At 48.1% G+C, this 13956-nt stretch overlaps 1 protein-coding gene across 1 annotated transcript in view; it reads left to right on the top strand.

Moving 5' to 3' along the window:
• The first annotated feature begins 444 nt into the window (after positions 1-444).
• The window catches only part of PAFAH2 (platelet activating factor acetylhydrolase 2), a 184525-nt gene continuing 171013 nt past the window's right edge, over positions 445-13956 (top strand). Inside the window, exon 1 of the mRNA XM_085647793.1 lies at positions 445-560. The gene's annotated coding sequence lies outside the window, so the exon portion shown is untranslated. The remainder of the gene's footprint in view (positions 561-13956) is intronic.

The following is a 13956-nucleotide window of genomic DNA, read 5'->3' on the forward strand; positions in this document are numbered from 1 at the left end:
TCGGCTCAACATCCTGTGATTCTGAGAAAATCACTTAATCTCCCGCGCCTACCAAAATGAATGTGTTCTTATGTAATGTAGCTAGTGCTCCAATACTTTCAGGTCGAGTTCACGCTGTATAAAAAGGCAAAAAAAAAATGTGCGTCAATAAATCGCCAAAGAAATCTTGCTCAACACATATTTCTTCACCACGAGAGCTTACTTGCCAAATGTGCCAGTAAAGATATTGCTTTGGCAATGCCCTCCCTTGCCCAGAAGAGGGCGCTCTTGACTGTAAAATGAGTGGCGTGAGATACGCCCCCTGCTGAGCTTTATGGTTTACTCTTAGTAATTCGAGGTAGTAGTCCTTTTTCTATTTCAATGTCCCTGTGTATAGTATTGAGATCATCTTTTTTCTCTGCCAATTAATTGTTGGTCTCGGTTTTTTTTTTCTCTGCGTTGTGCCCACAGTTGTTACTTTTCAGTCCTACTTCTATCTCCATTCCCGTTCATTTGTCCTTTCTCTGTGTCAGTGCCTACACTGTCAATCGTTGTAGACAGTTCCAATTTCCTGGGTGGAGGTGAGTGTTGTTATTGTTAACATCCGATTATACTCATTTGGGGGCTATATACTCTTTTGTTAAACAGGACATCTTCTCTGCTTTGGTCTTCAAAAACAGTCATCAACCCTCCAATGAATTTAAAGATCAAGTCGCCTTTTAAGACAACACAGACCTTAAAGTCCCAAGTCCACATCAGTGACATCACAGGGATTTCGAGGGAAAAGTTCATGTTTTTAGAGAAAAAATATGATAGCCAGACGTGAGACTCCGTTTAAGTTCACAAAACAATTAAAAAACATATTTCTTCACTTATAATACTTTACTCAAAGGTATGCGGTTATAAAATAATACTTTTTTACGAGTTGTAAATAAATTGTATTCTCTAAACATTTTAAAGATGTTTTCTCTTTCGTGCAACATTTTGAACTTTCGCTTAATGTTGCATCCTAGTAATAAGAATGGTCTGTTTAACCGCAGCCTCAATTCTATCACTCGTACCCACCAACTAGCCATGTTATTTTCGCAGCTAAAGCTCGCCCTGTTCTCAACCGTCAATGAACTTAAATTGACAGATGCATTTTCCTTTCTAGGAGGAAACGGTACGACCTGCACCAAATACTTACAATGTTAAGACTATATCGGTGCAATTTTTTTCTGATTTCACTTTGCTAACAATTCTTTGGTAGTGGTGACCAATAATGGTATTTTCCTTGTATTTCATATTCTCTTCTATAAAACAAGTGAATTTAATGTGAAGAATGTTTTTTACTTTTCTTAGTTACACATAACATCGTACGTACTTGCCCTCTGTCTCTCTTCTCCCTCTTTTTTCCTTTCAGCCTAAAATTGATGGCCGCCGTGGTGTACATAAACACTGTCACGCCATATTCTGTGGTATCGCAGTTCACTCACCAAGCCATGAAATGTCAGCCACCAACATATATCACACAACTCAGTCCTAACACATGACAAGTAAAGGGAGAACTCACACTCAAATTAGGATCACCCTATTATTATTGAATGTCCTCCAACACAACAATTACAAAGCAAGACAAGAAATTAAAATTTTACATACACCAGGCAGTTTTGAGCACAAATCAGACCCCAGGCTATTACGGCATAGATTTGCACATTTTGCGGCACAAATATGGCAATTATGTGGCACTTTATTTTACTTGGAATCATTTCTTTTCAGCCTTAGATCAACGGAAACTGGTTTAGCAGAGTATTCCACATCGACATAGGCATGTTTAAAGTTTCTAAGAGTGTTTGTTTGCTATATTTCCCTTTGTGGTAACATTCTGGATCATAGGATAAGCCAAGCACAATAGCACAGGGTTGCTAATCATCCTGTTTTTTGTGGCATTGTGCTGTCTTGGGGCTAGCGGTTCCAAGTCCCAGATCCATCTGCTGTAGGACACTGTTTTGATATTTCCACTATGTGCAATAGCCAAACTCAGTGTTTTCCAGCAGCTGCTCTGCGATTACCCTTCCACCTCTTCACCTGCCCTCTTCCTGTCACAATATTTAAAGAGCCCTAGTTGGACATTGGAATTCCACTGTGATATCTTTCACTAGAGGTTCTGTTTATCAGTCATGTATCCTCATTAATGAGGATAAGAGAATGTAGCTTTGTATGATAGCATCTGAGTTAGTTTTGAAACCCATCATGGCGTAATTCACTAGATTGGTTACGGAACAATCATTTATCACCAACAACAAGGACATCAGAGTGTGGCTTTGTCTGACCAGGTCTGGTTCGACAAGGGAGACCTTATTACATCATCCAATTCTTGGTCTAATAGCCATTCCTCTACCACCAACAATGAGGTCATCAGAGTTGCTTTGTTTGATCAGATCTGGTCCACAAGAGAGATCCATTATGATATCACCCACAACTTAATCCATTAACCATTGATGCACCAACAATGAGGTAATCAGAATGTTGCTTTATTTGATCAAGTCTGATTCGACAATCGTGACTCATTGTGACATCATCCACTACTAGTGATGTTAACCATTCATGTACTACAAACAATGATGTCATCAGTGTTGCTTTGCTTGATCAGGTGTGGTTTGAAAGTGGAGACTCGTTTTGATATCACCCACTATTAGGACTGTTAAACATCCTTGTGCCACCAACATTGGGGGTGACAGAATGTCACTTTGATTAATGCCTGGCTGTCTTCGCTTATTACAAAGCCACTTTCATTAATATTGACCACATCTGCAGCTCATTTCACAGCTTGACCTGTCTTGTCTTTTGGTATTTTACAAATCCCACACCTCAGCTGGACATGGCAGGATCGACTGCCACATTTTACAACAAAGCAAAATGTACATTTAATTTACTATATATGTAGCAGCACCACTTGTATGCTAATGGTAAACATGCAAAGCTGTTCAAATGAAATCGTGTGGGGGGTCACTGTAGGTTTAAGTATAAATACAGGGCATGGGAAACAAAATCTTTCCCGAAAGGAAAAACTTGGAACGGAGAGTAGCTCCTCGAAGCTGTGTAGCCAGAGGACATGGTGCTTCGAGTATCGAATATTCATAGCTGTCAACTGCATTCGCCCAATTAAAATGAATCAAGAGGGAAAACATGATATATTTTGTGCCTTTTTGGCAGGATTTCATAAATTTTTCTAACTTTTCTTTCATTTTAACTCGCATGGTGAAATGATTCGGTCTGAGCCTTGGGCCGGTAGGAGTCCCTGTGATCATATGTAATGTGACGACGGCATTAAGGCCCAATTATGAAAAGGTCCCTGGACTCACCCCCACCGCTCCATGCTCTCCAGGGCTCGAGCACTTCTACACAGGAGACCAGAACCACAGGGCAATTTTAGCTAGGGTCACTCACATGACTTGGTGAAATAAATAAAACAAGACAAAGTGGCCAAATAGTTTTTTTTCACACAAACACATGAGCGCCACTTTACAGAGTTTGCCAGTGAAATGTTACTTTCGTTTTCTCAACTCTCCTTCTACAGCATTGCTTTCCCTTCATTCTGTGATGCGCGCGCAACTCTGAATCCACATGCCAGAGCCACACACCAGAGAATGCAAGTTGTGAATGCATGTCCTGCACGTTTGTGCGGCATTTTGCAGCTGAAAAGCTCAATATCGCGGTCATCGCCCTCCTCAGCTGATTTCACAATATTTTCGCAGATAACGAAATCGCGAAATGCTGGAGGGTCTGACATATTACACATTCTTACTCATGACAAACCCCTTTGGGACCTATTGGCTCTTCCAATGCTTTTTAGCAGTGCTGCACAGCTTTCCCAGTACTGAGCAATATTTGCTGAAAAATATAAAAAGCCATGGACAGGACCACCCGCATCATTTCGTAGGCATGCATAACATGCAGCGGCGGCTGTTCCGCAAAGGCGGAGGTGCATATCGCCTCACTTGCAAAAAGGAAAAATAAAATGATAATAATGCAATGTTATTATCATTTTATTTTTCTGTACTGCGCCAGTTTGGTTTTTAGTACTGGGCAGGGCTGGACTGTGTCACGGGGAGGAGTGGTTGATGCACCAAAGGTGTGCATGACGGCTTGGCCTGCCAAGACGTCATGCGCACTTTAGCATTTCTCCACCCGGCTGTGTCGTGCAGCTGAGTGGAGAACTGTCCCAGGCTCCCAGTCCCTGTCTGAGTGGCCAACCAGGCCGCTCAGACCAATTACGATGCTGCTGGTGACAGCAGTGTTGTGATTGTCTGGGAGCCTGTGTGCTTCCTGCTTCAATGCTCAGCGGAAAGAAGAAGGACAGAGGAAAGACGGTGTCTGGCAGGTAAGTGATTTTTTTTTTACCGCTCCCCGCCTCACTCATACTAATCAGTAGCAGCCGCCACTGATAACATGCGCATGCCTACAAAATGGTGCAGGTGCTTTGTTTTCTGTTTAGTTACCGATCCGAGTTGGATTAGTAGCTAAAAAGGAAAAACGTTTAGAATTGTTTTTTAAGTGAGTAGGGGGAATCAATAAGATGAGTTGAAGCAATACGGAGGGCATGGGCTAACAGGGTAGAGAGCAAGATAGATCTGGCAGGAGAGAAGCACACCAGCAAGCAATAACAGGTGGAGCACCGGGTGGGAAGTAGAAGCAACCTCTCCACACACTACTACGCACATCTGTCATCTGAGAGAGAGGTCTGAAAGGAGAGGGCAGTTCCTCAGCACACTGTACTACACAGATCTGTCATTTGTGAAAGAGGTCTCAGCTGAGATGACAGTTCCTCCACACAACCTACTGTGTACACCCATCATCTGATAGAGAGAGGTCTGACAGGAGAGGTCAGTTCCTCCACACTCGCAACTACTCACAGATATCATTTGAGAGAGGTCTGAAGGAGAGGGTAGTCCATCCACGCACCCTACTACGCCCACCCATCATCTGAAAGAGAGGTGTCAAAAGAGAGCCCAGTCCTTCCCCAAACCCTATTACGCACACACATCATTACAGATAGCGGTCTCACCAGAGAGGCCAGTGCCTCCACACACCCTTTTATGCACACCCGTCATCTGAGGGAGAGATCTGAAAGGAGAACCTAGTCCATCCTCAAACTCTATTACGTACATCCATCATTACAGAGAGGTCTCAGCAGAGAGGCTATTCCCTCCCCGTGTGAGGCCAGTCCGTAACTTTTAGTGAGATGTCCACACTCACAGTCACTTAACACTACTCAGTTGTTTGTCCGGGTCATTCCAATAGGAGCGGCCTAATTTGTGTGTATCAATGTGTGTTGGAGGCAGGGCGTCTCCTATTACCCTAACAAGCCTCTACTTCCCTTCCCCAGCGAACCTGGGGTTAGTGTGCATATTCCCTACCCACGCCCTACTACACATCCATCATCCAAGAGAGGGGTCTCAGCAAAGAGGCCAGTCCTTTCACACACCCCACTATGGTTGCCCAACATCTGAGAGAGGTGTCAGGAAACAGGCCATTCCCTCCTACACACTACTATGCATAATGGTCACCCTGTGGAGAGGAGTCAGCGGAGAGGCCAGTCTCCTTATTTCCTACTATACACTCTTATTATAGTCTGGAAACCTTTGAGTGGATAGGCCACTTTCTCATCATACACTAATAGTGGGAACTATAAAATATCAGTGCTGTAATGAAAACGTGTGAAATCTATTCCCACAAAATATTTGCGTTCTCTTGAGACTCCTTGTTAGAAGGTGGTTCTGACACTATGGGCTGCCCGGATTTTTTGCTTTTTGAGCACCTAATTGTTGAGCTTTTACTGTGGGGGAGCCTCATAAATTGGGACTCACCCACAGTGAACTCAGGATGTAAGAGACTGCATGGGGATTTTACTGGTGTTCCCCTGGCTTGACCAGGGCACTGCGCAGCAGCTGGAGTAAGGGACACCGGGCTGGTTACATGCAGACATGTGTGTACATGGAATTGGCTTTATAGGCTGGAAAGAAACATGCCGGGGAAAGTCAGTGTGTTTTACTGTGTTTTCACTTCATTATTCCCCTAAGGGAATGTGGGGCCCATGGCTAGATTAACTTCCGTTAGGCCTACAGATTCCAGACACGCACTTAAGTCCAATGTAGCGAATGTGAAAATAAGTATTCTGCAGAGTCCAAAGTCATATTTGTACTGCTTTTGGCTCATCCAGAACTGTCATATTTCTCTGAGCCAGCCATGACCAGACACAGGCTGAGGGCTGACCTCAGCTGGATGGATTGATAACCTTTCTTCCACAAGCGAGGGCCTCCTCTCCACGAAGAGAAGATGGGTGGGGCTACAGGCCAATCCATCAACCGCTGTCGCTGGGTACCAGGCACCAGGCTGCACCAAGGAGGGAAGGCAGCTTGGGGGGAAGGTGCTTCCGAGACATGTGGCAGAAACCCTGGACAACGCCATTTTGAACAAGCTCAGAGGCTGGACAAGAAGGAGGGAGCAGGGGCAGGGGCGTGATGTGTCGCTGTTTGATAGGACCAACAGAGAGTTCCTGCCAGCCCCCTACTCAACTTTTAAAAAGTGCTTGCACAGGAAGAGAAGCTCTCTCTGGGGTGTGGTCTGCTGAGGGTGAAGGTGCTGGAGCCTGGCGCAATGGGCAGTTGGAAGGAGAGACCCCCTGACTGCCCCCAGGACCCTATCAGCACCAGAAGAAGAGCCCAGGACTGGTGCACAGAAGCAGGGGCCTCTGCGCAGGGAGAGAGGCCCAGAAGGTGAGCCTGGCGAAAGGCTGGCGCAGGGAGCCAGTGAAGACAGCACACTGCTGAATCTACCCTCTCAGAGACCCAGAGGGCAGAGGAGAGTGTTCCCAGTGGCTGGGGCTGGTAAAGAGGAGCATGAAGCGCCCCATAATGCGTCGCCAGGCATTTGGAAATCAATCAGCCGTTTGGTGCTTTGTGGCCCCCAGAGGAGGGGGTCACCCTCATGTGTGAAAAGGGGTGCAGGGGGGCTGCAGGAGCACCGCAGTCTCCCCCAGCATAAAGAAGAACAGTCCACTTCTAAGTTTCACGGGGCATCTGAAAGAATAACCCCTCAAGGGCTCAGCCAGTCTTTAACACCTTCTAGGCTGGAACTTATGTTCTACAGCTGAGAGTGTACTATGAAGTGCATCATGGAGTGAAGGGCTGAGTTGGGGATGTCTGGAGAAGGGCATCCCCTGGAGGCGAAGTGGTGTAATTGCACGAAATGCATTTACTATTGGTTATTTCTTTTTAGGTGGACTGAAAGTCACATGTGTAAAGTGAAGTACCTGTGTAAGGTGATGTTAAGCTAAATGGAGTTATGTTGCTGGACCTTCCTGCTAGGGGGTCTGGCTGTATTTACGTAATCCCATGCTTTTACCTGTGATTCCTTTTAAAATGAAGAGGCGCACTGCAGGAGAAGTGTAGTTGCCAGGAGTACTTCTTTTGAAGGGACTGTAAGTCACATGTGTAAGGTGATGTTAAGCTAAATGGAGTTATTTTGCTGGACCTTCCTGCTAGGGGGTCTGGCTGTATTTACGTAATCCCATGCTTTTACCTGTGATTCCTTTTAAAGTGAAGAGGCGCACTGCAGGAGAAGTGTAGTTGCCAGGAGTACTTCTTTTGAAGGGACTGTAAGTCACATGTGTAAGGAGATGTCATAAGCCAAGTGGGGCTATGTTGCCAGACAGTCCTGCTAGGGTGTCTGGCTGTATATGCGCAATCCTGTGATTTCGTCTGTGATGCCCTTAGGGGCTATAATTGCAATGATCAACCAAGATGATGAGTACTGTCATTCTAAAGTGTGCGTAAACATGGATTCTTGCTGCTGCGCTTAGGTGAAGACCCCAGACTGCTAGCCCTTAAGATATAGAGGTGCATACTTTATGGTCAGTAGGAGATGCTCAGTCAGGGTCATGTGTCACCAAGGCAGGTTTACCCCTTTTTAATGCTTGTTGAGGTAATGGGGTGGGTCGCCACTGGGATGGTGCCAGTGCGCAGGGCCCTCGCTCCAGGTTATGTTCAACTAACTGCATTGGGGGCAAGTTGATGTGCATACATGGGAGTGGTGGTACTAGACCCCACCCCCCCTGCGGGAGGGGTGGAGATGTTATGCAATGTTACAAAGTAATTCCAACAGCTTATGTATATTTGTAAATTGGTGCATAGTATTGAGTGGTGTGTGTGTTTAATAAATGTACTCTTACTTTTATAAAGCAAAGTGCAGACTGGACAATCAATTATTGAGTGTTATTTTTGTGCACCTGCAAATGGCGATTACTAGCCCACACCACCTCCCTTGAGTAAGCCTCAGACTGCTCTGCAACGCTACCGTCTGAGAGTCAGGCGCTACAATTGGGTGTTTGGTTCCCAGTGAAGGACAAATGTAGTCATGTTATTTGTGCAGGCCTCACAGATGCTGCCTCGTTTTCCAACATTGGTGTCTAGCGGCGGGAAACATAGTATCCCATTCTGATGTGCATTTATAGCATTTGATAAGTCCAGTTTTGCCACACATTACCTATGCAGCAATGAGCAAATGGAAGAGCGCAAGGCTCTGAGAAAGGTTCAACGTTTTGGTTATGTGAACTAAAGGTATGGGAAAGGAAAGCCCCGCGCCCATATGTGTCATGTGAAGTTATTATGGTTTAAATGTAAGCTGTATTGATATGACCGCGCTATGTTGATTATAATGTGCTAGCGGGATGGTGCTTTCCAGGAAATGATTGCATACAAATGTTCTAAGCCATATTGTACACCTTTGAACCCTAACACTACATACACTACACCTGCATGAGGAGGGTGTCTCCTCAAGAGATAGGGACAGCAACTGATACCTACATCACAGGTGTGGGTGTAGGGGTGGATTGACCTTCAAGGGGAACAGGAGAAGTAGGGGTCCTGGGAGGTTCCCACGCTTTTTAATGGCAGGGAGGGTTTCCACAGGAGGGGCCCCAGATATCCTTCCCCCACTGGAAGTTTCTTGCTAATGGATCAGGCCAAAACCACTGGAAGGGTGGGGCAGGAGGTTTCTTTACCCCGTGTAGTAGCGCCCCAGGGGTTCCCATGGTGGGGGACCCCAAGAAACTTTTCCCACTGTGGGAGGAGGGTGTGGTAGAGTTGAGAGTCTGGCAGGTCCCCCAGGTTAACTGGTGGGGAGGTGAGCAACCCAGTGGTGGCCGCTGGTAGTGGGTGGCCCCCAAGGAGGGTAGTTCTTTAGTGATGGTGTGTGGTGGTAGCCTCTAGGTACCCTAGGTGGGCTAGGTAACTGACCCAATAGAGATCTGAGTGGGGGCGATGTGCTCCCTAGTGTCCAGGGAAAGGGTTAGCAGTGGACCCTGAGGTGTTAGGGTCGGGTGGCCGGTGACCAGTCCGGTAGGTCCGGTGGGACTTGAACCTCAGGACCAGGAGCTGGTGGAGGGAACCTGAAGTGGTGGCTGGGGCGATGCCTAACCGGTAACCAGTCAGGTAGGTCCTGTGGGACTTGGACCCAAGGACCAGGAGCATGGGGGTGTTCCCTAGCTCGAGGCAGGAGGTGGACTTCTGCAAGGTAGTACCACCCTGGACACAGGTGGGGCCCAGCTTAAGTGAAGGGACCCTGTGTTTCCCCAAAGGGATGGTGCAGGCCTAGCTGGGATCTTTAGGGTCCCTGGCTGACGGAGGTAGTACCGCCCTGAAGCCAGGTGAGGCCTATCTTAAGTGAAGGGACCCTGTGTTTCGTGAAGGGGTGGTGCAGGCCTAGCCGGGATCTTTAGGGTCCCTGGCTGAGAGTGGTAGTACTACCCTGAAGGCAGGTGGGGCCTATCTTAAGTGAAGGGACCCTGCTCTTCATAAGGGGTGGTGCAGGCCATCCAGGGACCATGTAGGTCCCTGGGCGGTCTCCCAAGGCGCTGCAGGGAGACCGGAGAGAGCCATGAGAGGTGGGTCTGGGTCTAGCTAACTCGGGACCCACAGGCTCTCTAAGGATACTCCAGGAGGAGAGCGCACCTCTCGGAGGGAAGGGTACATAGGCCCTGTTCTCGCAGCGGAGAACAAGGAAGGGGTCTAGGTTCCCGGGGTAGTTTCCGGGTGGAGCTACTGACGGGGGGGGAATGAGCTGTAGGATGTCTGATGAGGCACCCTCAGTGTTCCTCCCTGGCACTGCCAGTGTGGTGGTGAGGCTGGTATGAGGTCCTATCAGGGAGCCAGGCCAGTGGCCAAAGGGTGCTTTTCTGTGTGGGGAAGCACAAGTGGCTGTGCTTTCTTTAGGGAAGACAGTCATCCCGAAAGGGTGGTGGCAGCAGAATGACCTCCGCGGCAGGCTGAGGGTGAGGGTCCAGAGAGGTTGCATCTTTGGGGTGCAAGGACCAAACGGAGAGAGGGTACTGGTTGGAACAAACTCTGGAAGGGAGACCAGCTAATGACCCAGGGGATGGGATTTAGACCTTTCCCAGAAGACCGCATCGGTGCTGAGGCACTGGACCCTTGTCCGGAGAAGTGGTAGGCATAGTGTTGCATGCCCAAGGGCAAAGGTGAGCCTAGTTGGGCTGAGTCCATGTAGACCATGAGTGACCTAGAGGTATCTAACCTAGAGCCCGGAGGGTTCTTAGGGTAGTCTGGGATCCCTGTCATGGGTGGAGATTTCATGGATGGGAGGAGTAGGTGGTCTAAGCGGATAACTGGTCAGTAAGGGGGGTCTGGTCAGAACCCCTTATAACTAGTTATCGCTGACTACGGGAAGTGTACCCATGTAGAGTGGCTACTTCTTCCCTGTAGGAATCAGCTGGGCGCGGCGTGTGTTGGAAGGTGGTTCTGACACTATGGGCCGCCCGGATTTTTCGCTTTTTGAGCACCTAATTGTTGAGCTTTTACTGTGGGGGAGCCTCATAAATTGGGACTCACCCACAGTGAACACAGGATGTAAGAGACTGCATGGGGATTTTACTGGTGTTCCCCTGGCTTGACCAGGCCACTACGCAGCAGCTGGAGTAAGGGACACCGGGCTGGTTACATGCAGACACGTGTGTACATGGAATAGGCTTTATAGGCTGGAAAGAAACATGCCAGGGAAAGTCAGTGTGTTTTACTGTGTTTTCACTTCATTATTCATCTAAGGGAATGTGGGGCCCATGGCTAGATTAACTTCCGTTAGGCCTACAGATTCCAGACACGCACTTAAGTCCAATGTAGCGAATGTGAAAATAAGTATTCTGCAGAGTCCAAAGTCATATTTGTACTGCTTTTGGGTCATCCAAAACTGTCATATTTCTCTGAGCCAGCCATGACCAGACCCAGGCTGAGGGCTGACCTCAGCTGGATGGATTGATAACCTTTCTTCCACAAGCAAGGGCCTCCTCTCCACAAAGAGAAGATCCAAAGCTACAGGCCAATCCATCAACCGCTGTCGCTGGGTGCCAGGCACCAGGCTGCACCAAGGAGGGAAGGCAGCTTGGAGGGAAGGTGCTTCCGAGACATGTGGCAGAAACCCTGGACAACGCCATTTTGAACAAGCTCAGAGGCTGGACAAGAAGGAGGGAGCAGGGGCAGGGACGTGATGTGTCGCTGTTTGATAGGACCAACAGAGACTTCCTGCCAGTCCCTTACTCAACTTTAAAAAAGTGCTTGCACAGGAAGAGAAGCTCTCTCTGGGGTGTGGTCTGCTGAGGGTGAAGGTGCTGGAGCCTGGCACAATGGGCAGTTGGAAGGGGAGACCCCCTGACTGCCCCCAGGACCCTATCAGCACCAGAAGAAGAGCCCAGGACTGGTGCACAGAAGCAGGGGCCTCTGCGCAGGGAGAGAGGCCCAGAAGGTGAGCCTGGCGAAAGGCTGGCACAGGGAGCCAGTGAAGACAGCACACTGCTGAATCTACCCTCTCAGAGACCCAGAGGGCAGAGGAGAGTGTTCCCAGTGGCTGGGGCTGGTAAAGAGGAGCATGAAGCGCCCCATAATGCCTCGCCAGGCATTTGGAAATCTGCCGTTTTGGTGCTTTGTGGCCCCCAGATGAGGGGGGTCACCCTCACGGAAGACAGCACACTGCTGAATCTACCCTCTCAGAGACCCAGAGGGCAGAGGAGAGTGTTCCCAGTGGCTGGGGCTGGTAAAGAGGAGCATGAAGTGCCCCATAATGCCTCGCCAGGCATTTGGAAATCTGCCGTTTGGTGCTTTGTGGCCCCCAGAGGAGGGGGTCCCCCTCATGTGTGAAAAGGGGTGCAGGGGGGCTGCAGGAGCACCGCAGTCTCCCCCAGCATATAGAAGAACAGTCCACCCCTAAGTTTCACGGGGCATCTGAAAGAATAACCCCTCAAGGGCTCAGCCAACCTTTAACACCTTCTAGGCTGGAACTTATGTTCTACAGCTGAGGGTGTACTATGAAGTGCATCATGGAGTGAAGGGCTGAGTTGGGGATGTCTGGAGAAGGGCATCCCCTGGAGGTGAAGTGGTGTAATTGCACCGAAATGCATTTACTATTGGTTATTTCTTTTTAGGTGGACTGAAAGTCACATGTGTAAAGGGAAGTACCTGTGTAAGGTGATGTTAAGCTAAATGGAGTTATGTTGCTGGACCTTCTTGCTAGGGGGTCTGGCTGTATTTACGTAATCCCATGCTTTTACCTGTGACTCCTTTTAAAATGAAGAGGCGAACTGCAGGAGAAGTGTAGTTGCCAGGAGTACTTCTTTTGAAGGGACTGTAAGTCACATGTGTAAGGAGATGTCATAAGCCAAGTGGGGCTATGTTGCCAGACAGTCCTGCTAGGGTGTCTGGCTGTATATGCGCAATCCTGTGATTTCATCTGTGATGCCCTTAGGGGCTGTAATTGCAATGCATTCAAATGATCAACCAAGGTGATGAGTACTGTCATTCTAAAGTGTGCGTAAACATGGATTCTTGCTGCTGCGCTTAGGTGAAGACCCCAGACTGTTAGCCCTTAAGATATAGAGGTGCATACTTTATGGTCAGTAGGAGATGCTCAGTCAGGGTCATGTGTCACCAAGGCAGGTTTACCCCTTTTTAATGCTTGTTGAGGTAATGGGGTGGGTCGCCACTGGGATGGTGCCAGTGCGCAGGGCCGTCGCTCCAGGTTATGTTCAACTAACTGCATTGGGGGCAAGTTGATTTGCATACATGGGAGTGGTGGTACTAGACCCCACCCCCCCTGCGGGAGGGGTGGAGATGTTATGCAATGTCACAAAGTAATTCCAACAGCTTATGTATATTTGTAAATTGGTGCATAGTATTGAGTGGTGTGTGTGTTTAATAAATGTACTCTTACTTTTAAAAAGCAAAGTGCAGACTGGACAACAATTATTGAGTGTTATTTTTGTGCACCTGCAAATGGCGATTACTAGCCCACACCACCTCCCTTGAGTAAGCCTCAGACTGCTCTGCAACGCTACCCTCTGAGAGTCAGGCGCTACAATTGGGTGTTTGGTTCCCAGTGAAGGACAAATGTAGTCATGTTATTTGTGCAGGCTTCACAGATGCTGCCTCGTTTTCCAACACTCCTGCAGGATCGTAAAAAAGTAGGGGGTAGGGAAAATCTGTCTGAAGAGAGAGAAGTCTCAGCAGAGCGGCTTATGTGTGTGCAGACTCTACTATCCTCACCAAAGAATACAGCACTCTTATCCATGAGGCATATGCCAAGTGTTTGAGCTCGCTATACTCTCACGAGACTCTGAGAAATTGACTAGCAGAGGCAGGCGTTTGTGTTCTCCGATCTCTCGCGACAGTCTCGCCAGACCAGACCAGACCAGGAATACTGCCCCTTGGATTGAACTTGAGGGATTGCCTCCCTGGCTCTTACGAGACTTTGTGAACTCTCATGAGAGGCTCGAGAGAACCGTACTTTCCGGTACCCTTCTCCGGCTCTCGCCAGAATCTCGCAAGAGGTTTTAAAAAGAGGAAAAAAAGGGAAACAGAGCAAACAACATAGATCATAAAAGTAGAGGGTAGCTCCAAAAAGAGCTGTTTTTGTTAGTGGTTTTCACTAGCTATA

This window comes from Triturus cristatus, chromosome 3_2 (assembly GCF_964204655.1).
Source record: "Triturus cristatus chromosome 3_2, aTriCri1.1, whole genome shotgun sequence".
Lineage (NCBI taxonomy): Eukaryota > Metazoa > Chordata > Amphibia > Caudata > Salamandridae > Triturus > Triturus cristatus.